The 25,420-nt window shown below is 50.9% G+C and overlaps 1 protein-coding gene across 6 annotated transcripts in view; it reads right to left on the bottom strand.

Moving 5' to 3' along the window:
* The window catches only part of LOC100119623 (protein turtle), a 186,552-nt gene that overhangs the window by 51,126 nt on the left and 110,006 nt on the right, over nucleotides 1–25,420 (bottom strand). For 5 of the 6 annotated variants that reach the window (XM_032597515.1, XM_032597510.1, XM_032597511.1 and 2 more), the window contains exon 1: nucleotides 12,228–12,934. The gene's annotated coding sequence lies outside the window, so the exon portion shown is untranslated. Of the gene's footprint in view, nucleotides 1–12,227; nucleotides 12,935–15,547; nucleotides 15,595–25,420 lie in introns of those variants that run through there. The other variant, XM_032597512.1, reaches the window with a different exon arrangement.

The following is a 25,420-nucleotide window of genomic DNA, read 5'->3' as shown; positions in this document are numbered from 1 at the left end:
TTCGACAATCTTTCGAGCATGCAAGTTCGGAGACTGCTTTGGATGATGGAGTACGGGGACGCGTGTGCGTTGCGTGAAAAATTCAGAGAGCGAAAGGTCGTCAAAGAAAGCAACGCGAGATGTATGTATAGATGGAGCGTAGTATAGGATGAAAATTAAGTCAAACAGCCTGCATACTTGACGAGGCGCAACGAACTACCGGGCGTAACTCGCTCCCTCGTCACCGCGCGCGAAACTGCGAGACACAATTGCAAGTTGGCGCAAGTTGCGAGGGTAGTTCGGCGTCTGACAAAGGTACACCCTAGAATTTTCCGTGCGGTTTTGCCGGCGCTCGAAGAAAGAGAGAGAGAGAGAGAGAGAGAGAGAGAGAGAGAGAGAGAGAGAGAGAGAGAGAGAGAGACTGCACTACTGTCGCTCTGCTGCGCCGAACGAGATGACAGAGGGACCCGACCGAGCGGAAATTCTACGGATTCCAAGGACATCGGCTTACGGCTGCACAGTCTAAACTACCGGCGTTAGGCGCAAATGGAGATGAAGGCACGTGTAAATTAGTTTCTGCTTTTGATCCCTCCGCTGATTAAAGCGTTGCGACTCGAGCCGACTCCCAGGAAAAAACACCGATAAAGCTCAGAGTGAAGAGGAAAAGCTTAGGCTCATAATAAAAAAAAGCTCGTCGGATCGAAGCGAATAAACGCGCGCGAGAGAAAATCGTCAGCGCTTCTGTGCAGCGCGCGACACATGTCGTGACAATGCCTCTGTTTTATCGCGCTTGTTTACACGAGCGCAACTCGCTATTTTCCCCTCCGCTGATGTTGCCTTAAGCGTCGGATGACCCGATTCGTTTGCGGGGGGAAAAAATACGTCGGCACCTCGCGAGATTGCGTCGCTTTTTTATTCGTTTCTGTTCTCACCGCATAAGTGCGCGGTTTTTAAATAGACCAATCCACGCAATGATTTCGCCGCCAAAGAGACAGGGGCTCGCGCGGTGGAAAAATAGCAAGCCGGCGCAAATCGAAAAAGAGATCCGAGAAAGGAAATACTCTTCCGCGGGCGCAGCAACTGTCGCCCAAGCTTCTGCAATCGAATAGAACGTGAGCTCGCCGCGGCGGAAAGTGCACTTAGTCGTGTCTCACTTGTCCAGAGCTCGCTTCCGCTCGAAAATCGAGTATATCCCTCTCTAGCCGTGCAGAGCTACTCCGCTCGCCTAAGACTCCGGCCAATCCGTTATCGTGTATAGAGAGCGACGCCCTCGAGGCTAAGACGACTAAATACGCTTCGCCTCGTCTGGCTCTATCGCGTCTCTCTGTGTTTGTGTTGATACTCGAAGCTGCTGAGACGCTCCGCGACTCGTTATTATAGCGGGATATTTCGTCTCCCGTATTAAAAGCGACAGAGAAGAAAAATGCACGAGAGTCAAGCTGGTACACACAGTAGCAGCGAGAGACGAATCTGTTTACGAGAATCCCCGGTATTTGCGATAGATCGATTTTCAGCCCCGCGCGCGCGCTTCGTAAAGCAAATATTTTTCCTTTCGTCTCTCGCGCGCCCCTATATACTGCAGCGTCTCTCTCAAAAGTGCTCCATTATACGCGTGGATCTGCAGCGGAGGGATCGCGCGCGATTTATTAAAAAGCGCCAGCGAAGCGCGAAGCATCGTATTCCCGGGATATGCATTTCTGTAATTTCCCACGCGATGTTGCGCGCGTGAATTGCGATACAGCACTGAAGAACGTGTGTGTCTGTATACTGAATGGATGGGTAGGCATTTAATTAAGGAGATGAAAATGGAGTGCGTACGCGTTTTCGCGCTCGAGAGCCTCGCGTAATATGAACTTTGTCCCGGGACAGGCGCTAATGAGTTATGCGCGAGACGCACAATTATCGCAATAACTTTGTAATTCCCGCGTGGAAAACCGCCGCGTGAGAATTTAAGAAGCTTCCGAAGCGTATGCCCTCCGATACACACAGCGCCTCGTCGGCGTTTTAATAGCTCGGACGTGAATTCAGCGTGCGCGCGAGTTTCAAGAAACACGTATAAACCCGGCACACACGCAAAGCAGAGAGAGAGAGAGAGAGAGAGAGAGAGAGAGAGAGAGAGAGAGAGAGAGAGAGAGAGAGAGAGAGAGAGAGAGAGAGAGAGAGAGAGAGAGAGACGTACACAGCTGCGACGCAAACTTTCTATTTGCGAGCTGTGTGCCACGATTTCGGCGATATAGCACTGCTGCTGCTGCCCGGAGCAGCCGGCGTATAAACGTAAACTTACTTAGCCGGGCAGGGGCACACAACGTCGGCATAATAACTTCGCTCTCTGGGAGAGCAGTCGAATGAGCGCAAATTCCAGTTTCCCGGGCCGTTCGCTCGCACCGCGGCGAGAGCTCCGTCCTTTAAATTTCATTTAAGCGATTATTAAGCTCGAATTAGGAGCACGCGATGGAGAGACGAAGAAAAAGAGGAATGAGAGAGATGGAGGGCTGCAATTTCGCGCTTTGGGTCACTGGGAAATTTTTCCACGACACTAAAGGGGGAGAGGGATACGCTACCGCTCGAATTTATGGCGAATAAGAGTCGTCGCTTTACGAGGGTGATATATAGGGAATACGGATTAATCTCGCGTCAATCGACTGTCCTGTAATTGTCGAATGAATGGTGTTCCAAAGCGAGAGCAACAACAGGTACTTCGTTCGGCGCGTTTGCATGAAAAATACGTTCTCCGCTGTGGGAGTGAATTTTTTCTGCAACAGTGGAAAGAAACGCGCCGAGTATTAAGAGACACCGGAGCAGCGAAGAGAAGGCGAGAGATCCTTTGATCTTCGCGCGTCGCACATTTTAATATGCTTTGTGTGTTTCACCGCCAATTTCATTCGTCTTCTTCCTTCTCCGGTGTAAAACAGCGAGAAAGAATATTGCAAACATTTCCGCGCGTTACTCGAAAAGGAACTTGTAGCATTACGACGCGAACGACAAAGGAAATTCACTCGGAAAACTCAAGTGGACTCTCGGCGTTTCTTAACAACCGGGGATTTTCAAAGAAAAGCCTTATCTTTCGAAAAACGAGCTCAAAAAACAAATGCAGGCAGCAGCAGCGATATAGACGAGCGGCTAGAGAGAAGCGGCGAAAGACTGCAGCCGGCGAAAATAGAGAAGAGAGAGAGAGGCGAATCTCTAGATCGTCGAGAAGAGAGAGAGAGAGAGAGAGAGAGAGAGAGAGCCGTCGGGTTATTATTCCGCGAGCCCGAGGCGGCTGCACGCGGGGGAGTTCCTTGAGTTTTAAGTGCACTTGAGTGCTGCTCCGTCGTCGGATGCGACACGATAAGCCTCCCCCCTCCTCGGCGACCGGATTCAAAATTGATACGATCGCTCCTGAGAGAAGGCAAGAGAGCGAGTGAGATAGTAGTACGTCGGCGTCGATGGCCAACTTGAATGGAATCGCTTTCCGAAATTATTCAAAAGCACGAGTGCAATGGAGCAAAATATCTCTAAATGGACCAAGAGTATCCAGCGCTCGTTTATTTGCTCTTTTCGCACGGGCTGTGCTGCAGCGCAACGACAAAAGTATATCGGCCGAGCTCCTTTCACCCTCCCCCCCCCCCCTGCACCGCCCGCGACGACCCCTGACGTCAATGGGGCAAAAGTTTTATTATTGGAACTCGCCGCCGCCGTCGTTGCCTCTCTCGCGCGGATGAGTTATGGATGATGAACGAGTGGCGAATCGTGTACCGGCGAATAATTAAATACCCCCTTTCCTTTATTTCGAGAAAGTTTAATGGCCTTTTATACTCGACGACTCTCTCGTTAAATTATACGCGCTCGGATTAGTAGTACAACGCAACTCGCTCTCGCCGGTCGCAGCGCAGTGACGAATTGCTTTTCGATGTTTCGACGGGGCGTGTAAAAATTCAACCCGTTCCGAAGACGAAAAATCAGCGCCGGACGTGCCCCCGCGTCGACGGTCGCGCAGAGCGTTAATCGCGCCCGAGTCGCCGCTGTGCGTTCGTCCGCCGCCGGAGGAATGACAAATCTGTTTACCCTTGCGCAATATTTGCCGGTGCGAGCGCGCGACTCGGCCTATTTGTCAGTGTCAGCAGCCCCTGAGAAATGCCATACACAGGCCGCGCGCCGGAGCCGCAGGGCCGGATTTAAGAATCTTGCCCGCGGAACGCCTCGGGCGGCCCTCGGCTATGCGAGAGACGCGCGCTTTCGGAGATATGGGCGTACATAGAGAGCGAGGGAGAGCTTTTTGCGCTCGGCGGGCTAGCTTGATTATTAAACGGGCTTCTTTGGAGGTGTAAGTTCCGCCTTGCGGGGGAGGCAGCTGCCGAGCTTCGAGCGGGGATGGAAGCGAGCGAGTTTACGAAAAAAAAATCCCCGATGGAAAGGTTGAATAACTTTACGTTAAATCAGTGTTGCGCGATCGTTTAATCGAATCGGAAATGTTCATCACATTTTACGCTAATGAAAAGTGTTAGAGGAGTAGTAGGAAACGCCGCACCGCTTTTTCCTCTGCATTCGTATCGCAATAGTCAAGATTCCATATCCTGTCGCATTGATTACACAAGCTTTCTCACGCGAGTAGAAAAATGTACCTGGCCTCAGACCCTTAATTTGATTCGTTTTCCGCGCCAAATAACCCTGTCAATCGATACACTCGCATCTAGTTCAGAGCTTATAGCCGTGGATTCCGGCGTTGACACGTTGGTCTTAATCAGCGTGCAGCGTAGTAGGTATATCTCGTAATCACAATTTTCCACGCTTCAGAAATAATGGGCCGAGTTTCCGGAGCGTTCACGTTTCACCAAATACCCGCGCGGCCCTTATCGCACCCAAAAGGTCACCTAATTCCCGACAACATTCCGGGCTATTTATAAACTCAGCAACGGCGGTGGCCCCTCTCTCGAAACAGCGTTATCGCGCGCGACGATTCATTAACAAACTAACGCATCATCGTGTACACCCGAGGAATCGCCGCTTATCGATAAAATACTCTCTCCGCCGGTTAGCTTTATCGACTCCACTCCACAGTGGCCTCCCGCACACGAGTTAGCGCGTCGCGTGACAAATTCGGCCAGGGCAATCGTGATTTCCAGAAGAAAGCTCTCGCTTCCGTCCCAAGAGGCGAGAATCCACGCCATTAACGGCCGGCCGTCACGAAATCGCGACTCACGATCGGTCCTTTCCTCGCTCTCGGCAATATTTAATCGCACCGGCTGAATGTTTCAGAGCCGGCGGGCCTAAATTACCGCCGGCGAAGATCTCGTTGGGTTATTCAGCCTGGATCGCGGTCCAAGAGGGAGAGAGAGGATGTATGGGGCGGTTTCGCCGCCAGTTTTTGGCCGTTGCCGAGTGCGCTCCTCTCGTCAAATATTCAATCGCCGAGGGTCTAATTTTATTGGAGGGGATTCGATTTTTATACTAATTTTGTGAGAATGTGCCGCTCGCTCTTGCGGAAATTGGCGGCGCCTGAAATATTTAGGGGATAATTAATGGTGAAAGGTAGAAGGCATGCGGCTCGCGAGGGCTATAAAATGTCTATAGGATAATACACTTGGTTTTATGCTCAACTATTGCACCGTCAATAATTAAGCAAATATAGCCGTATTATTAGATCTCCGCGGAAAAATCCTAATACCCGAAGCTCTGTGGCGACGGCTAAAAATGAGTTTCAAAATATTTATTCAACGCGGGATTTCTTACCGCGGAGAAGAGAAATTCGCTTGAAAAAGGAGCGTATAAATTACAGTATAGCTCGGCGATATTCTAGGCCAAACTTAAAACGAGGCTCGCACTCGCGGGCGCGCGTGCACGTAAAAGAGGAAAAAAGGCTGCAGTTCTCGGTGGAGGTGAGGGAAGAGAGAGAATTACATGCAGGATCGCGACTGCAATCTCAGCGGGATCGCCTCGAGAGCGAGAGAGAGAGAGAGAGAGAGAGAGAGCGAGAGAGAGAGAGAGAGAGAGAGAGAGAGAGAGAGAGAGAGAGAGAGCGAAACCTTCAAAACCTTGAACGGGGTCGCGCGTGACCTTCGAGTAATGCAGTCGTCGCCGCGAGCAAAGTGTGCAGGATTGGCACGGCCTTTTACTTTTCTAACGAGTCAGCCGCGCCGGGTCTGAGCAAGGACGGACTCGCTCTACTTGCGCGTATAAGTAGTATGGATGCCATCCAAGTTTCTCTCTCTCTCTCTCTCTCTCTCTCGCTTTCGTGCGCTTTCGAATTTTGTCGGTCAAAAGGTGTATCCGTGACGCGAGAGTAGGCGCAATGTCAAACGGTCTTGCTCTCCCAGCTCTGTGTGACAGGCCGTGAATTATTCGTGGCTGAGGTTAAAATAGATTCGGAAAGCAGGGCTTTTAATTGCTTCTCGTGGGAGAAAGGAGCGGTGGCGTCAATCGCCAGTAAAAAGATGTAATTTTCTACGGAGCCTTCGAGCGGATCTATGCGTTCTAGGATATGAGTGTTCGTGCGCGCTCCCTCTCTCCCTCTCTGACGTCAGAGGTTGTGCGCGATTCTAGGTCATACGTAATACTTTTGAAAATTGGACTCAATTTTCTCATGCAAATCGCGTTATCTCAACTGATTTGTGCAGGAGCTGCTCGATTATTGATTAGCTAAGGTGTGATTCGACGGGCCAAACGGCACTGCGGCTGTAAAAAATGAATACACCCAGAGCTGCCAAAGTCGTCAAAATCCGGAGCAATCGGACAGGCGAATTACAGCATCGAAACCCGATTAGTAACGCCTCATCGTACCGTCCGCGCCCGTATGTGCCATGAACCCGCGGGAGAAAAATTGGCACGCGTTGCAGCATCGCGTCGAAAAAAGCGCGAGCGTCAAACAGCGTTCAAAACCACAAAGGCCATTTATCAGAGAAGCGCTCGCGTGATCGGCTCCTATCGTAAATACGGGACACAGCCAGAGAGAGAGAGAGAGAGAGAGAGAGAGAGAGAGAGAGAGAGAGTTGCGGGGGCGAGACAATAAAGTCGGGCGCATCTGCGCTTGCATCCGGTTCGATGAAATTTCAAACGCATGTAAAATAGAAGTGATCATCATAAAGTGCGGCAGTTACGTTCTCGGGCTATACGTACACTCTCTCCTCGCTCCGTTGTATACTTCACGCGCCGCTGCTGCTTGTAAAGCCGCGAAACAATACGTCGACGAGCGTATACTTTTTTGCGCACTACTGCCCTTCTGCTTTCTCGTTCACGTGCGATGCCTAAGATTTATGGAGGGGACGAGTCGAAAAATCGTTTATTTATATTTTTCATCGCGGCGCGGTCGGAAGAGAGAAAGATCTGATGGGTTTCGCGTAAAACGGCCGTTTTATTGAGGAACACGAGCAAAGGCCGATATTAGCTTGTAATGGAAAACGCGCCTCGGTGTAAATTTCATTTACGTTGATGCCCTACACCACCGCCCGCGCACGTCGCTCGTTTTATGGGGGATAAATTTTTATTATTTACTAGCGCACCGTGGAGAGAAAAATATTTATCGATAGGCGCGTTATAAATGCAGCGACTCCGCGTGAGCGGCGGATATGACGAAAACGCGCACTCTCGAAAATCTGATTTATTCCGATCGCGATTGGTTTTGTTATTTAAATCTATTTGGCCGCTCGGAGGGGAATCCCGTCAACGGCTGTCCATTAGCCCGGATAATTAGTCACTCGCTGCTTTTTGGAACTTTGCCGCTATTAACAAACCATTACCGTCTGATTTTCTGGTTTTACGTTCGACGATTTATCGTAATTTCGAGCAAACGTACACGGCGAAATCATCCCAATCAACAAAACTCGCGTACGGCTGTAGGAACAAAGAGAAGCAAGCGGCTTTGGCAAAACATAAAAATAACTTCATAAATTACCATCGGAGCGCGAGCGCGCATTGTTCGACGGAACAGTGGGAGAGAGTTATACGCGCGCGACCGTAAAAAAAGAGAAAGAGATCGAAAAAAGCGAAAAAGTGCCGGACAGAAAAATGATCGGAGGGATTCGGACGTAGAGCAGAGCGGCGCAGTCGAGCGGGTCAACCTGCCGGGGGCTAATCTCGTTTGATGCTATCGTGACTTCATTTCGATTCGGCCAACTGTTCGAAGCGATACCAATAATTTCGCTTCGCTTTTGGCCCAGTTTCTCTCGCTCGCGCACCACGAGAGAGACTGTCTTTTCCACTCTTCTCCACTGTTTTTTGCTTATAATGCGCAATCGCCGGAAGTAATCCGATCGACCAAGTTGTTTCCGGCGCCCGAGTGCGCGCTATACAGCCGCGCGATCGTTAGGAACTAATAGTTCGCGGCGCGCGAATACCGGCGGCATTATGAGCCGTAAACTCGTAAATCGCCCCCCGGCGTTATTACTTCTGTGCGAATATTAACATTAATTAGCTTTCCAATGCGCGCGACCGCTGCAGATAATGATTAATTAATGAGAGCGCGCGCAGGACCCGTTGTTGCTGTTGTTGTTGTTCATTGAAATTTATGTGTCGTTTTGCATTTATCAGCGGCAATTGGAGTCGGCGCTATATCTACTCGTTAGCCGAGTTATGCTTGCAACAATACACCCGTTCGCTATTGTCAGTGTGAAACATTGCGACTACTAACGACGATCAGCGAAAAAGAAAATACCAATCGAAAAACTAACGACGCAAAGATTGAATCGCGCTGGAGCGCAAATAGAAAAAACATCGCAGAGAAGAGAGAAAAGCCTCGCGGCCCCGAAACAATGAGCGCTCCGTCTTAATTATTTCTGAGCGCTTGAGCCGGCCGGCGGCCCCGGAGAAATCACCGCGGGCGCCCCCTAACCTCGGCCAATTATTTTTCCCGCTCGAATGGCCGGCTGTACCGTCGCCTAATTGGGCCCGGGACTCGTAAAAAATGTATGCCATCGACGCTGCGCGAAACTTGAAAGTACGGCCAAGCCTATGACGATATCGCCGTCTGGCCATACCTGCTGCTTACCACTTGCGGCTATGCGCAAAATCAGAATACGAGGTGGATTCGAATTTGCGTAATTCGAAAAGTAAGTCTCTCTCTCTCTCTCTCTGTCTGCCTGGCGTCCCGAGTGCATTAAACTCAAAGTGAATATTTCAGAGAGAGCAGCGATCCCGCGCAGCGGAGAGAAGAGGGGCAAATAAAGTAGGAAAACTGATTGCGGTCTGACTGATGCACCCTCGTGTATCGTTCCGGCGAAAATACGGCGCATCATCGCGCGCTCCATTATACATAGCCCGAAAGACGCTCGAGCGATAGTCAAGTCCGCAGCCCTCTGCGCGCGCGCGTCCACATTTTTTAAAGGAATCCCATTAATGAAAATAAAACGGGAGAGAAAGGGAGCCGCCTGCTCGTCGTCTCGTCGAGTCCCCGAAGGATGCTGATGGAGCACTTAATTTGTACACGAGAGCCTCGTCGCTCTGCCATTCAGCCACAATCTGCGATGGCATTCATGCGGCGAAGCCGCGCGTGCGCACTCGCTCGCGTTCCGAGCTTCTGCTTTTTTTCCTCTCTCTACCCTCGAGTTTCGAGGACATTTTCTTTGGGGAATTTCATGCAGCAGCGAGAGAGAAATCCATTATGAACTACCGGCTGGCCCGGAAAGCTTGAGAGCGAGAAACCGTTTCAGCCGGTTTAATTGCCTCCGAAATACGAAAATCCCGCGCGTTCGAATCAATACCGCCGACCCCTGAATACTCGATGGCGAGAAAAACACGCGCGCCCAAGCGGTAATTTTTAATACATCTCGGATCCGTTTGCGATCTATTACGCCTCGCCGTCTCTCTCCCGGGGGAGTGGGCTGTGTGTAGGCGCACATACGCGAGAAAAGGGAGACGCGGGACTTTTTATCTTCGCGCTCGTCGCTGTGAATCTCGACGAGCCGTGTGCGCGCCGCGCCTATACCAGAAAAGCGATTCTCCCCTGCGGAGGAATAGCCGATGAGGCCTACTACTATACGTTCTCTCTCTTTTCCTTTTTTATTCAGGTGCCACGCTCTCGAGTTTACGTTCGGCAGCTATATACGCCTCTCGCGCTGCGACGCGTTGATCAGCCTGGGAAATGGATGTGCCCTATCTTCCGCGAGGAAAGTTTTTCATTTTTAAGTGCGCCGGGAATAAATTGTTTCTTCGCCGCGCAAATTCACGAGTCGTGTCGTCGAACTCTTCGCCGCTCTGGAAACTTGATGGGTAGACGCGTTCGAATTTCGAATGAAGCGCCTGTATCGATTCGAGAGTTCAGCTAGGGGTTGAATAAAATACACCTAGTTTTTCATCCCTCAAAGTTCTCTGGAAAAGCGTCTCGAAGGCATTGAACGGTGAAAAAAGTCTCTCCTCTCTGCAAACTCGGCGGCGCAATATAGCGTTCCGCAACGTCTTGGGCCGGTGCGCGTGAACCCGAAGATCTCTCTCGCTCTCTATACGGCGGATGCGCGCACGTAAATTCCGGGGGCATTGTAAATCTTCGCTTCGCGACTGTAAATCGTATTCCGGACCAGTGCTCGCGCGCGATTGGCCGCGGACCGCAACGAACCGTAAAAGCCTTTCACGATTCGAGGCATCTCCCGGGGCCACGTCAAAGGAGTAATAAAACAGTCCGTAGTCCCACTCCGATGTACACACGCGCGAACGTTATTGAGGAGACGAGTTGAAAACTGATAATCCTGGCTCGATCGAGACGACTCGAGGCTGGGCTGCGAACTCCGGCAAGAGTTTCGGGGGAGGATGCGAAATTATGCTTCGTGTTGAAGCGGCCGTGATTACTTTTCGAAGCGCGAGCGCGCGCGTGTGTTAATAAGGGTTTTCGCTCTCGCTTTAACGTCGGTTAATTGCCGTTCTGCTCTCTCTTCTCGTCCTTCGACGAAAAATGTCTCGGGGCCGAGCTTTGTGTGCTCACGGGCCGCAAAGTCGTAATTGAAAAACTTTGATTGAAATATAAATATGCTTTTAATTGATTTAGCTGCGGTCTACAAGGACCAGCGGGCAGAGCGTGCACGTGTGCAGGCGCGCGAGGAAAGTTTTTTCAGCGCTGCGCGAGACACGTTGTTTATTATTTGCGCGGCGGGTATAAGTATAGCTGTACAAAAGAGAATTTTAACTCGTCGCGTATTGTCGAGATTCCTTTGGCGAGTTATTGTTTTCTGTGTGTACGAATGAAATTTTCACGGCGCACAAACGATTATTTTCGCGGCGAAAAAAAAATGTGTCCAATTCCGTATGGGCCATACACAGCTCTCGGTAGCGAGCAAACACGCGTTCGACAGCAGCAGCAGCAGCGGCGTCGCGTCCCAATAACGGCGCCGGGCTTTTCTTCCCTTTGTGGCCTCTGCTGCGCGCCGTGAAATTTCTCGGATGCCAGAATTTCTGCCCCCGAGCTCTCTCTCTCTCTCTCTCTCGCTAGCTCTTTATGTGTTTTTGGCGCACGCCCCGTTCCGCCGCCGCTGCCGAGGGATTTTGCTGCTTCCTGCGCCCACCGCACACACACACACACACACACACACGGAGGCGGCCTCGTGTGTGCTCGGGCAAATTGTTTGAGCAAAGGTCATATACGCTTTGGTGCGATGATTTTATCAAGTTCACCGAGGCCTTTCACGAGGTGAGCTTTTTAATTAAGCGTCTGTTCGACCGTAGCTTTGAATTCGCACAGAGTTTAATTATTACTTGCGCGTATAGTACGCGTATCGGTTACGAAAAGGAGAGAAGCAAGTTGGCGGTGAGGTGCATAGAATATTCCCCGCGCAGTGACACATCCATCATTCTAAGGTACTAATTTATTTATAGGTTGCAGTGGGCACGTAAGAATAACGTTCCGCTACGCGGAATACCTGCTTAACAACGCATGCACGTCCGGCAAGTAGGTCATTATACGGCACGTTACAAGCATCACAATTACATCGACGGCGGCGGCGGCGGCGGCGGCGACTAACAAACCACACCAACACGGAGAGCGAGCGTAGGACAATTCACACCCCCGCAACACAATTCCCCATTCGCGCCTCGGCATGAGACTGTGCAGCCGAGCCTCGAGAAGCCCTCGTCGACCCACCATCCATCTTAGCGCGTCTTATCGAGAGACACCTAACCTCGCCGACGAGACCCAAGCCCAGAGAGAAAGCCAAGTGCTCCGTGCACCCCGTAAGCAGCAGCAGACGGATCGACCGGCGCGGCCTCGTGTGGACCGCGTGGAAATCCGCCGCCACACACGCAAGCACACACTCTACACTCACGATCACGTACACATCCGCTCGGCTTACCCTCGACTCGGTGGGACGACGATAATCCAGCGGCGACGAGGAAGATCCTCTCCGGGCGGCCGGGGTGTGGTTCCCCCGCGACACACTGCGACGGCTGCTGCGATGCTACACAGATACAAACACACTGAGAGACACAGGGAGACACAGGCTCGGGCGGGGCGAGGATATCAGCCCCCCGCGGGATTAAGGACTCGGCGCGCGCGAAAGGAGATCGCAGTAGATTCGGAGGGAGAGAGCGAGGACAGTTCGGGACCCTCGTGCACCGGCTCGCACCACTCGTCGCACAGATGACGATGCACACTCTCGCTCTCGGCTCTCCAGCAGGCTCGGCACTCGCCGAAGCGGCAACACGAGCAGACGACGAGGACGAACGTGGTGTGCTGCTGCTGCTGGCTCGTTAGTTCGCGCGAACTCCGCCCCCTCGCGCTCGCGAGTTCGCCGCAACTTAACCTCTCTCTCCCTCCCGATCGGCCGGAGCGACGCGACACTGACTCAAGGCACTTGTTCTCCTCGCAGCATATGCTTGCGTGTTCCTCGCCGGATGTCCAGCACCGCCCAGCGCAAGAGCAGAGCTGCAGCGGCTCTCGTCGCGAGAGCTTTGTTTTCGCGCTGACTCGCCGTGATAGGGAGAGAGTGAGAGTCGCACGCAGACAGACGGCCGCTCGTCTCGTCAACCACTACTGGCTATAGCAGCGCGGCGGCGGCGACGACTACTGCTCCGACGGCGGTGGCGGCGGCGGCAGCGGCGTCGGCGGCTCGCGCGCGCGCTCTTCCTTCGGGGCGCCCGAGGCGTCAACGTCAGCGGCTCTCTCGTTGCTGCGCGACGCCATGACAGTCTCTCTCTCTCTCTCTCTCTCTCTCTCTCTCTCTCTCTATGTGTGTGTGAGCGTGTGTGCGCACGCACAGACAGCCTCGACCTCGCGAAAGCCTTCCAGCACCCCCACCAGCGCCAGCCGGCGACGTGTGCATGTATGGGGCGAGCGAGGGAGAGAGAGAAAGAGCGCCAGCAGCCCCACCAGCGTGTAATATTGATCGGGCAGAAGGGCGGCATCCAGCGCCGTAGCCTCGGCTCGGGGGAGCCCCGCTGGGAACGGGAGCCCGGCTCGATGGGGCGCGCGAGAGCCGGCCGAGTTCGCTCCTGATGCGCGCCGCGATACTCGCTCTACCTATATACACCCCACCGCTCCGCGGAGACGCCGATACGGCTCGGGCAGAGAGCGAGAGCGGTAAACATTTTTTCAGGGGCTCCGCGACGCCCGGCAGTCCGTGAAACGCGATTTCAATAGCGGAGGAACTTTTTTCATTTTTTCGGATCGGGCTGCTCGGCCGAAGTGGGCAAAACCACTTTGGATGCATCGCGACTGGATTTTCTGGGAATGTTGGCCGCGAGCCTCTCTGCTGCTGGGAGTAAGAGTGGAAATTCGTGCGAAACAATCGAGTAACGAAATTGAAGTGATCGAGTATCGCGAAAACAGACAGAAACTCGAACAACATCAAAGGCTGAAAGGAGGCATTGTCTCGGCGTGGAATACTTAAACAAAATCCATCCCCCCTCGGAGCCGAAGCGCGACGGAAATGCAGTGATAATAGCCGGCTTCGAGCGACAGCGGTTGATTTCGGCTATTTCGCCGCTTTGTCTCGATTGATTCTCGAAGGCGAGCATCTGGTGGCTGCATTGTTTATCAGATTTATCGATGCTGTGCCGCTCGATAGGGACTTCGATAAGAGCGGATCGATGAAATCGAGTCGCAATGTGCTAGTCACCAAAGAGTCGTTCATCCCTGCTCTCTCTCCCTTTTACCTCCCTCTATCCACTGGCGCTCTATCGCTCTGTTTTCTTCTCACTTGCTCCCGCGCGCGGGCTGGCGAGGAAAATCAATGGGCGAAGCAACGACACGAATTCTAAATAGAATATATAAATCTTTCAGCAATTCAGGTCTTAAATAAGTAGGTCGGGGATCCGATGGAAGACTGATGTGGGATTCATTTTTATGTTGCGCTCTCTCTCGCAGCAAGAAAACTTAAAATGATACTTACTGAAAGGGACAGATCGCTTCGAAACAACTACACTAAACATCTCCCGCGTACATGAAATGAAACGAGCCTGTAAATCTCCTTAACTTTTGTCCCATCGGTGACGCGATATATTATAAACATCAACGAAGTTTAGGTATTCACGTTCCTGCAAATCCAACGAGCCTCGTCTAACGAGGAAAATTAAACGAACAGGCATTATCATATAAATGACAGGGAAAAATTGATTCGGCAATAATCCATTCAATTTAGGCCCGTCGATACGCAGGCCAGCATCTTCTTCCTTTTTTTTTCATAAAAACCAAATCACGTAGCACGCGCTGTCAGACGTGACCAGCCGCTAATACCCGCAGGAACACAATTGTTATAACGGCCGCCCCCGGCCCCGGAAAGCCAGCGGTGGCAGCAACAGCGCGGCGGAGTATAAGTGTAATTCGATGAGGAGCCATCAGGCGAGAGTCGAAAAGTATATAGGAATAGCGTCGATATGCAAGAAGTCGATACGCGTCGTGACATCTGATCCGTAGCCCATAACACCGACGTCGTCGTCGTTAACCGACCGCCCCGGCCGTTACGTCTTCTCTCGAGCGGAGGGCTGTCGGCAGCCCTCGGGCTTCTCGGTCATTATACCGTCTCTACTACTGCTACTGCCTCTGTTGCTTCGGAGCAGCGGGAGAGAAGGAGGAGGAGGAGAAGAGCTGCCCCGGAGATGTGTACGTCTATCTGGATACGCTATCTCGCCCTCACTCTCTCCCTCTCTCTATCTCTCCCTGTGTGGGGGTACACGAGGGCGGGAATCGGACGAGAGAAGTTTCGCTCTCCTCCTTTTTTCATATAAACTTGCAAAGTGAATTTGAGTCCGAGAGCTGGCAATGATTCGGACGTGGCTCTCTGTTTGTGCGTAGCCGCGCGCGCGCGTTATATTGTGTTGCTGGGATGACGTCGGAAACGTTGTTTTTGTCTAGTTTCTAACTTTCAGCGGCCCGGCCGGGATGTCGTGTACCGGGGAGAAAAATCGAAGTTTCTTTTATGGCTTCTCTTTGTTTGTCAAAGCAAATGTTTAACAGGCGTATGCCCCCCGGACCTACATATTGCGGGCTGAGGAAAAAGAAGATATCGGGGTTTGCGCTGATTTCGACTCGAGAGCACTCGAAAAGATCCCTGAACAATTTTAATTGAAAAGCCGACATCGCGCGAAAGATTCTCGACGCGAAAAGTCTCGAGCCAGAACTAACAAGTGCGAATTTTAAACGAGAGAAAGAGAGAGAAGCGCGGAGTTAACTTACCACTACTGAAGCCTTCGCAGCCGGAGTTGCCGAAAGTCCTCGGAGATCTGAAACAGAGGAAGAAATCGACTTGTTAAAAGAGCAGCGCAAGACGTAAAGGATCACGTGGAAACTTTTGTAATTTATAGCTTAGAAAATCCTAGTAGTACGAGTGCTATCGCGTGAGCAAAGGGTGTAGAGGCCAGATAGACAGAGAGGGGCGTGAGTATCTTCGACAATGGAAAAGGAAAGTGGCCGGAAAAGGGTGAGAGAAGTGTATGCGAGACAGGGAAAAGGTGTGTTCAGCCGTCGTCTTCTTTTGAAAATTAATAAATTTCCCGCGTAAACTGCGCCGAGGCATGAGATAATAAATCAGCTGCAGCCGCGGAGAATGAGATAAATACCCTAGGATCCCCTTAAATCACTATAGCCGCGAAGATAAATAAAAACGCTAACAAATCGTCTTCCGGCGGAATCGTTGTTTTTTTCTACCTGCGTTTCCCTCCCAACAAAAAGGTTAACGTTACAATCACCGAAAGCTTCGCATCTCGACAACTGTAAAAGCCACTTGACACGCTCGATTGTTCCCGATCAATCCTGCTCGCGCTCGGCGAAATCAATCACCCAATCGAGAGAGAGAGAGAGAGAGAGAGAGAGAGAGAGAGAGAGAGAGAGAGAGAGAGTTCGCGAAAAAGGAAAATAAAAAAATAACGCCCGGCTCTCGATCTTTTCGAAAATCCGCTCCACTCTCGCACGCTGCACGCGAGGCGAGCCGCAGTCGACATCCGTTTTATCTCTCGCCCTTTCTCTCTCTCCCTCCATCAACTTTCCGGTTCGATTCTATCCGCAGAGCATATCGGGCGATTGAACCGGGCGCAGCGGCAGCTCGCGTTTCACTACACACCTTTTCGAATCAAGCCCTTTACAGAGCTTTACACGTATATGAAAACGTGCCGGGCGCGCGACACCTCCCAGCGCGATATAAATCTTGTTTCCTCCCTCTCTCCACACGCCCCCGCGGCCATTATGAGCAGACATCCATTCGTCCGCCTTATTCATAGCTTTGTGTTCGCCGCGACGCGTCGAACGGGACAGAAAACTTGGGATGAACTTTGCTGTTGTGTGTGTACAGCTACATACGGCGCTGCATGTATAACACAGCGTACACACCGTCGGGGCTGAGACGCAAACGTGATTTGCGTGTATTACCCGTAAGTTTTCTCGGGTGCGAGACACCCGAGTTTGTCCCCCCCATTTCTTCATTAGGCATGGAAATTCCGCAGCGCGGGGATGAAATTTTCATATTCCCGCGCGCCAGTGCTAATATTAGCTCTCGCGGCGGCGAAAAATTGCCATCTTGATGATGCATTAACCCCGGAGTCGTTTACTCGCGATAATGTCAATGCATAAATTATTTTCAATCGCTGGAGCTATTTATGGAATGCCCTCCCTCATTCGATGCAGATAAATTGCCGCGGCTGTGTGTGTGTGAGAGTCGTCGTTGAATAATTTACATGGCTAATTGGAGCTACTGAAATAGTAGTGATGTTCGAGGGTAATTGCGACAGCCCTTTCGATATTCTAGCTCTCTCTCTCTCTCTCTCTCTCTCTCCGGTTCAATTTGCGTTCGAGACACTCGTAGCGATGATGAAGCCGAAACAGGAGAAGAGATGAGAGGAAAAATTAAGTCAAGAGAGAGAAGCGAGATACGCTTCATAATCCTTCGCCGGGTCTTTCTCGCGGCAGCTAGTCTGCTTCGACAATACGACTCTGAGACCCAGGGCGGAAACGCCAATAAACCTGGAAAGAGCTCTGCGCTAGCCCATTACGATCACGAAACGTATTCGAGCGCGCGCGATAACCTAGATTGCTATAGATCTGCCGGCTGATAATAAAAGGCAAGGACACGTAGTAAAACTAAATGTAAGAACCCACTATATCTTCAACGAGCGCCGCTTAATTTCCTCTGAATAGTCGCTACTTGTACGCGTAAAATGTCAGATAAGTGCTACGTAAGAACTGCTGCTTCCATAAATACGCGGCACGTGAGCTTTCCAGCTACCTTCCTCTCGCGAGACGTATATTTCATTATTTTTCCAGGAAGGAACGAGAAAGTAAACGCAGCTCTATCTTAACGAATTCAAATTATTCAGGGGCAGTTACACGCCCGGCGTTTAAGCGCTCGCTCGCGAGCTTTAACATCGCGCGAGATGTATGCGGGGGCAACCTTCACAACCTTGACGTGTGCAACCTTGCGACGAGTCGTAATGGAAATTCCTTGGAGTCCGAAACCCCTTTCATTTCTAACTGCAAAGATTCCCCCGCATTAATCAAGCTTTCATTCAAAAGTGGAGCTCGCTACCGCCTTTCCTTTCGCTTCTGACACTTTCGAGTGTTTAAGTCTCTCGAGATTAATCCACACCGCGAAATTCGCGCAATATCGCACGCCCAGTAGCTGCGAAAATTCCCCTGTTCGGCGCGTAACTCGAGAGCGAGTCAATTTGTTTTACAGCTTTGATCTCTCGCGCGCGCGCGTTGTACACGAGAATGAAAATAGAAGAATCGGAACATAAAAACTTTACGCTCGAATTTCGCTTTCCACGCCGAAATCCGAGAGTCCGTTCCCAACGTGAAAACTCGACGACCCCGTGTAAAATGGCGTATCGCATACGTTTCACGACACGAAGAACATAAGTAGTACGAGTCAACGAGCTGTCAGTCGCCGCCGCGGTATCGCTTTCTAATTTTAGCCGCTGCGCGCATTTCGTCATGACCGGCGTCGGCGGCGCAGCATCCGCTCGGGGAGCACCAATTTTAAACCGAGAGCGTCCCCACCTTTCAGTCTCTCTGTCGTCATTATCGTCGGGGGCTATTTGCACTGTTTTCCCCCCGCGGCCACGTGCACCGCGCGCCGCTGCCACGTGTATATTGGTGCTGCGCGTGCGCCGCCGCTGCGGCTCTCTTCCGTGTATCGCACCTGTCGGTGCAGCCGACGTCGAGCTTCGAGAGGAAATTGCTCTCCGGGAAAATCGATGACCGAGACCCGTCGTCGACGCTTTCTTCGCTGCGTGTATATTACGCGCGGAGTCGCGAGCTTTGTCCGGCGCGGAATCGAGCTTGAAAGCTGTTCGTTGTGGACAGCTGGGTGATATCTTGGATTTCCTATCTTGAAGAGATTAGCGATCGGATATACAATACAACGCTGGAATTGAAGGATTACAGATTTAGTCCTCAAAGGGTTATCGCGCTGATAGTCATCCATCTCGGTATCTCGATGAGCGAATCAGCTGTTCGTTATTTCGAAATTCCGACACGCTATAAAAGAATCGATTGAAAATACGGAGGAAAAATCGTCGTCACGCGTTATAAATTCGAAATAATGGAAAAATTCAAATTTCGCGAATGTTTAGCGCGTGGAGGCCGGCAACACGCAATAATTGATACTGCATTGTGTCGCATAAACTTGATCGTAACTCCGTGCACCGGGCTGAGCTGTTCATATTCCTGGGAATGGCTTTGCTTCTATAAAATCGAAATGGGTAACATTGCAGCATTGTTGCTTGGCCAATAACCAGTGCGTGCCGTACGTTGTTCGAACAGCTCTATGCAAAATCCGGCTCAAATGATAAACTTTACTCTCTAAATTTTAAATGGTAAAATCATCAGAACATGATACGAGCTCTTTGCCATAAAGCTCGGATAAGCTTGAATTTCATTCGCGAACAAACGAATGTCTCTTTGCGTGAAAGCTCGATGCCGAACCAGGCAGAGTTTTTAGGTTGTTTCGAAAATAGTCAGCCGGTGAATTTCCGGGACTGAATTATGATAATATAGCTGGAACAGTCGGCGCGCCGGAAATCAAGGCAAAATAATATCTCGCAATCAGCCGTGTACCCGTCGATTCGCAGCGTCGACACTTTGTAGCGCCGCCCCTTTCAGCGCGCGTAACAGGAGAAAAGGCGATTTTAATGTCGACTCAATACCTTATTTGCGCTCGTCAGAGGAACACAGGGCCAGAGAGAGAGAGAGAGAGAGAGAGAGAGATGGAGTCGCTTTCTCGCACACACGCTCGGGCGCTTTTCAGATGTACCTGCAGCGCCAGAGAAGCCCGAGCGGTAGGTAAATAAAATTACAAGGGAGAACAGCACCTCGGCACGTAGTGAGAAGAGAACGAAATTGGATCTTTTTTCACGTTTTTTTCCCCCGGCCTTGCCGGCCCGAGCGAGCGAGTTCGACATTTCTCTTAGGGATTTTCCGCGTTTTCTCGCTCTCGGGGCAATACGTTAGGTGCACAGCAGCAGCAGCCGCCGCGCCTAAAATCCTTTTGCCAGGGATCGGGGCTTGTTTATTTTCCGGGGATTTGCCTTATGCATCGGCAGCCATGCAAATCTTGGTTTTAGTACGCGTTGCTTTTCCTCTCGCCGCGCGAACGGAAAGGTGTTTGCTCTGCGGTGATAGAGAAAATAGGACGTTTGGAAATTCCGAAATTGTTTCGCGGAAAAGTTTCTTCCCTCGTATCAGGCAGTGCGTTTATACGCGTGATCGTCTCTCGCGAGCGAAACTGCGAATATTTAGAAATCCCGACGAGGCGCGGAATCTCGCCTCCTCCGTGTGAAGTTTTCCCGCGCTGGAGAAAATGGCAAATTATTTCGCTCTTGGCATATAGAGAGCTGGGCGCCCGGAGCCCGCCGGCGGAATATGGTAATGCTTAATAGCGCGAGCTCTTTAGAGTGGCTCGGGCCAGCGCTGTAGCGAGTTATTCCGGGGCATTGAGTCTCGGGCGCCGGCGCGAGCGTAAGCTCGCTTACCTCAAGATGTCGGCTAGTGCACGGCTGCATCTCCCCTGGGACGTCTTCCTAGACGACTCGAGCGACTGACCCGAGGAGAGTAGAGCCAGTCGCTCGAGGGCAGCATTTGCATCTCAATGCTTTCATTAGTCACGCGCTTCGTTTCCGCTACGAGACGCGACGCTTCTACCGCTGCTTCTACTGCTGCTGCTGCGTTTCTTCGGAGCGAAGTTGTTGCGACAGACTAAGACTGTTGCCCGCGCGCGGTAGTTTAGACTCGCGATTTCGAGATATGGTAATTTCGGGACACGAGTTGTCGGGCCCGGGCTAATGCGATTATCGCCGTTGTTGGGAAAAATTCAGTGTCACGAGCGACGCGTTATTCGAAATATACGGCGAATATTTCTCGATTTTATAATCATAATTGAACGAAAATTGTTGACGGTTCTGTACGCGGAATGTCATATTTGACTTTCGAGTCGATTGGAATGTCGACTGAATAAAGCCTCGAAAAATATAATTATTGACGAGATCAATTGTATAATACAAAAAGCGTATAACGTACACGATATGCACTCTCGGAATAAAACCCGAGTCACGGCTCTCATCAACTCGGCGCGGCTGATCTGCATCCTCCATCAGCGCAAAAAAGCATACGTGCGTAAAACTCGGGACTCTTTCATTTGCGTTCATCTTAGATTCATCTCCCCGTCCGTCGTCTTCCTCGCTCTTTCCTCGGAGACTCGGCTCCTAAAGAGACGCGTACTAAATCCCAAGGGGCGCATAGTTTTGCTCCTCGAGGCGTGGCTCGATTGCGCGTTTCATTCAGAGTACTGCACACGAGCGAGCTGCACCTACACAGGTAAACGAAGCCGGCCGAGAGAGAGAGAGAGAGAGAGAGAGAGAGAGAGAGAGAGAGAGAGAGAGAGAGATGGAAAAAGCTGGAGACAAAAGGAAACGCGAGAGAAAGAAACGGAGTCATCGGCGTGGGCGGAAAATGTCTGCTTGTCCGGTCGATAAAGCTCTCCTGCTCGACTTTCGACGCTGCGAGCAAGGCAGACAGAGAGCAGAGCAGTGGCGACAGAAGCGCAGAGGCGAAAAAACAAGTTCAAAGAAAGCAGCGAGCGTAGTCGCACGCTCTGACCCATTAACCCTTTTGAAAGCTCGCATTGCTTAATGGAATCGGCTGCTGCAGTCGAGTCCGACAATATCCGAGGCGCGTGCGGCTGAAGAGGAAGCGCTGCGACGACACTCTGCTTTACGGATATTGTTCGAGAGATATCGTTGACGTTTGCGCTTTTTCCCCTACTATTTCACGCAATTCGTTCATTTCAGACCGTCGAAATTTAGACCTCAGAAAATCCTTCACAAAATTATTCACTTCAAAGTTAATCCATTTACGTCGGAAACGTAATTGTGACGGAGCTTAATCGGGAATTCATTGGCGCGTAGCGTCAGCTATTAGGTCCGCGGCGTCTGTGCATATACACACATACGCATATAGCCGAAGCACGAGTGCGCGCGCGAGTCTGCAACAGAGCGGCAGCAGCAGAAAAAGCGAAGTAGAACAATGACGAATTCGGTTTTCATCGGCGCGTGCAATACGCGTCGTGCATTTTTGCCGATATAGCCACTCGCTGTTGCTGCTGCCGCTGCAGTTGCACAGTCGACGCAGAGAACGCAACGCGAACCCAAAAGTAATTACCTCGAGTGGCCCTGTCGCGTATTCCGCACGATTGTCGTGTTTGCGGTACGCTGACCAGGCGCTATACTGCCAAGTTTTCATTTTTTACTTTTCATACACGCATACCCGTATCGCGCGATGCCACAGCGGCTCGAGAAATCGCGATTACAAACATGGACTGCCTGTTTTTCCAACGCTCTTTAACGTTTTATTAAGACTTCATTTATGATTAGCCTCGATATCAATTTTGTAAACACAACTTCTCCAACAGCAGCAGCTGCGATGAAAACGAATAACGGAAAAAGTTTTTCGTTTAATTCTATGACGGGCAACTGGCGAAAAGAGCAATCCATTTCAGCTCGCCGCGCGAGCGCCACGCCCTATGCACCAAACACACACCGGCTTCTTTTCCCACCTTGGCAGCTGTGAAAATTGCCCAGATAAGACAGAGATTTATACAGTTTATAAGAAGAATCGCACCGCAGAGAGAACTTCACTGCACTGGCTCTTGTGCTCTCCCACTAACTTTATATCGCTGCACAACATTCCCTAGTTGAATGGAAATTAAAACAGGACACGACTTTTCCTTTTTCGAATATTCCTCGTTACTCGCGAGTACGTCAAAGCAGACACATCGCTCACGCCCACGCGTGTATACCTTGTCGGCGAGCATCGTCCTGGCCATCCTGGAGAAGTTTCCCGAAGCTCTCTCTCCCTCTCGACGACGTTCTAAACGTCCCCTCGTAAACTAGCGGCCATTCGCTTTCGGCAATAAAGCGACTGCCAGACATCCGCACCTGCGAAAAACTTGCGACGACGAAGAGCCAGTCTCGCCGTATAACGAAGAGAATCGGCCCTTACCTCGGCCGGCAACACCTGCGGAAAGATTTACGGCTAGGCGTGCTGACACGTCGCCGGAGAGCGGAACCGAGAGAGCCAGCCACGTCATATTGACTCGGCGACGATTTGCTAAGTGTCGACGCAACTGGGAGCTTGCGAACATTCTCTCTCCGACTACGCGGCCGAGTGTGGCTGTTCGGGGCTGTTTGTTTTATGACTCGAGTGTGTGTATGCGAAGACGGACGATCGAGTTTTTGTTTGAGCGATCGGCGATTGCGCGTTTGTTTTTATCTGTGCTACTGGGTAAATGGATAAATTTCTGAAGAAGTTTAAGAGACTAATCTCACAACGATCTCTCGAGTGTGCATAGCTCTTACGCGCGTGAATGACGGCGACGATACTTTATCAGACTCATCGCTTCGTTTACACACATTCAGCGCGCTGTAAGAAGCTGAAAAAGACCAAAAGAGAGGAACGAGACGGAGGAAAAAAAACACACACAGAGCTCAGGGAAAAAGGTGTAATGAACGTATATGGACGTGCTCGGTTCAAAGCTCCCCCAGTTAGCAGGCATTCGTTTTCGCAACTGCTGCGCTCTGCACATGCGCTTTTTTCCTCGACTGCGCGCTATTAGTTCGAGAGAGAGAGAGAGAGAGAGAGAGAGAGAGAGAGCGAGAGTGAGAGAAAGGTAGCCGCGACAACAGAAACACACCGAGTGCGAGAGAGTGAGTGAATCAAAAGGCGCGCGAAGAGCGAGATCCGTGTGTGGTACGTGCGAGACTGAGTGCGCCGGGAAAGAGTTGCGCGAGCGCGAATAATAAAGAGAGAAAATATAAATTATGAAGATTAAAGCTCGCGCGAGCACGATGTGTGCGCGAGTGACAAAATAAAGCTGAAAAAAGAGACGCGAACGTGAGAAATGCGCGATGTTGAAGTGTTTGCGTATATCTCAAAGAGCTGGATCATCGCTTTTATATATGCTCGGCAATTACGGTTTTAATCGGTGCAACTGATATTTTATTTCAACTAGCAAAAGCACCGAAAATAACTCTATCGAGTATTTGACGAGGGTCGCTCTAGAATTTCTTTATTTTTTAAGTCCGGCCACTTTTCGGTTGATCGAGCGCGATTCGAGCTTTATTTCTAGTCGAGCTCCGAGTTTACGGAATTGTTGTTTCGCTTCGCGCAGGAGATGAGCACACGAGCAAACGAGTTTCATTGACAGCTTGTGAGTTGGTTTATAATTAAATTTGTTGTTATACTGCGTAAAGTTAATTAATGTGTAACAAGCGTGATGCAATATGGATAGCAAAACTGCGCGCTGCGTCTACGGAATTAATACACCGGCAGAATTAACGACTTAAAATGAATTTTGCAGTCGGCTGCGATGAATATTCCGCGTTGATTGTATTAATTTTTCATTATATGCTTGTATAGTTTTCAGGAATAGAGGTGGATATTGCTACGCTGATTAAATTATAAAGTCTATTGGAAGTTTTGGTTTACGCACGTGCACCGTCGGACCAGAGCATGGTCGTTACTACTTGGAGGTCAGGCATCACATTCACGCGAATATTTGCTAATCTGTAGAAAGTATGAAAAACTACCTCTATCCCCGAAATTTCGCACTTCAAAAGCTCCCTCCCATATAAACACAACAGATCGCTCCAGCTCCGCCATAATTATAACATAATACGCGAAAATGAATAATCATTTAGGGGACAGTCTCGGGCGTGGTAATGAAATCACATTTCGCCGAGCAACTAATTGGCTCTGTTTGCTCGGCAAACTAGTCGCTCTTCCGACGTCGCGCGCACGCGAGAAAGGTCGATGTGCCGTTTTGATAAACATTCGCGTCCCGGCGGCGGCGAACGAGCGACGTGGCGCGCGAACTAATTATGCCGCTTATGAAAATGTAATATTTAATTAAAAGTCGACCCCTTCGCGCATCTCTAATAACGCCGCCAGCGCGCGCGTACAGCGCCATAAATAACCGAACGCGCCCGCGCCTCGCTGTACACAGAGCGTACAGAGCAATGATTTCGCGAATTTATCGCGCGCCCAATCCGCGCATTTACGTAAATTCCCGAACGCTTAGAATCTACGAGCGCGAGTCTCTCGATTGTTCGCGGACGCGGCAACCCTGCAGGGTAGCGTTGGTTTTGCGATTATACTGGGGCTTACAGCGATTATTCAGCGGTTAAAGCGTTGCGGAACAAAACGTGAAAAATTCGTCTCCTAATCCTGATATGAGCGCGGCTCTCAGAGTCTCGACGCTTCCTCTCTCGTTACACTCTCGTTAACAGCAAGACATATTTACGCGCGTTAAGCTACTTTGGGCTTATACGCATACGCGCAAGCGCGACTAGGCGATTCGTGCATATGTGCGTTTTAGCTCTTCGTCGTCGGTGAAGATGCGCAGCGCCGCCGGCGCTCTGTGGTTACCGGAGCGCATATACGCGTGTCCCAGCGCGACGCTGGGGATTTCCTGCGTCTCTGAAAGCTCTTTTAATCAAAGCTGCTCAAGCGGCAGCGTTGGAACCTCGATGTCTTGGTCGCCGTGTGCAGTGAGAAATAGTAAAT

Source organism: Nasonia vitripennis, chromosome 2, assembly GCF_009193385.2.
Source record: "Nasonia vitripennis strain AsymCx chromosome 2, Nvit_psr_1.1, whole genome shotgun sequence".
NCBI classification, from domain to species: Eukaryota; Metazoa; Arthropoda; class Insecta; order Hymenoptera; family Pteromalidae; genus Nasonia; species Nasonia vitripennis.
Note: the sequence above shows the minus strand (reverse complement) of the source record. Positions and strands in the feature narration are given on the sequence as shown.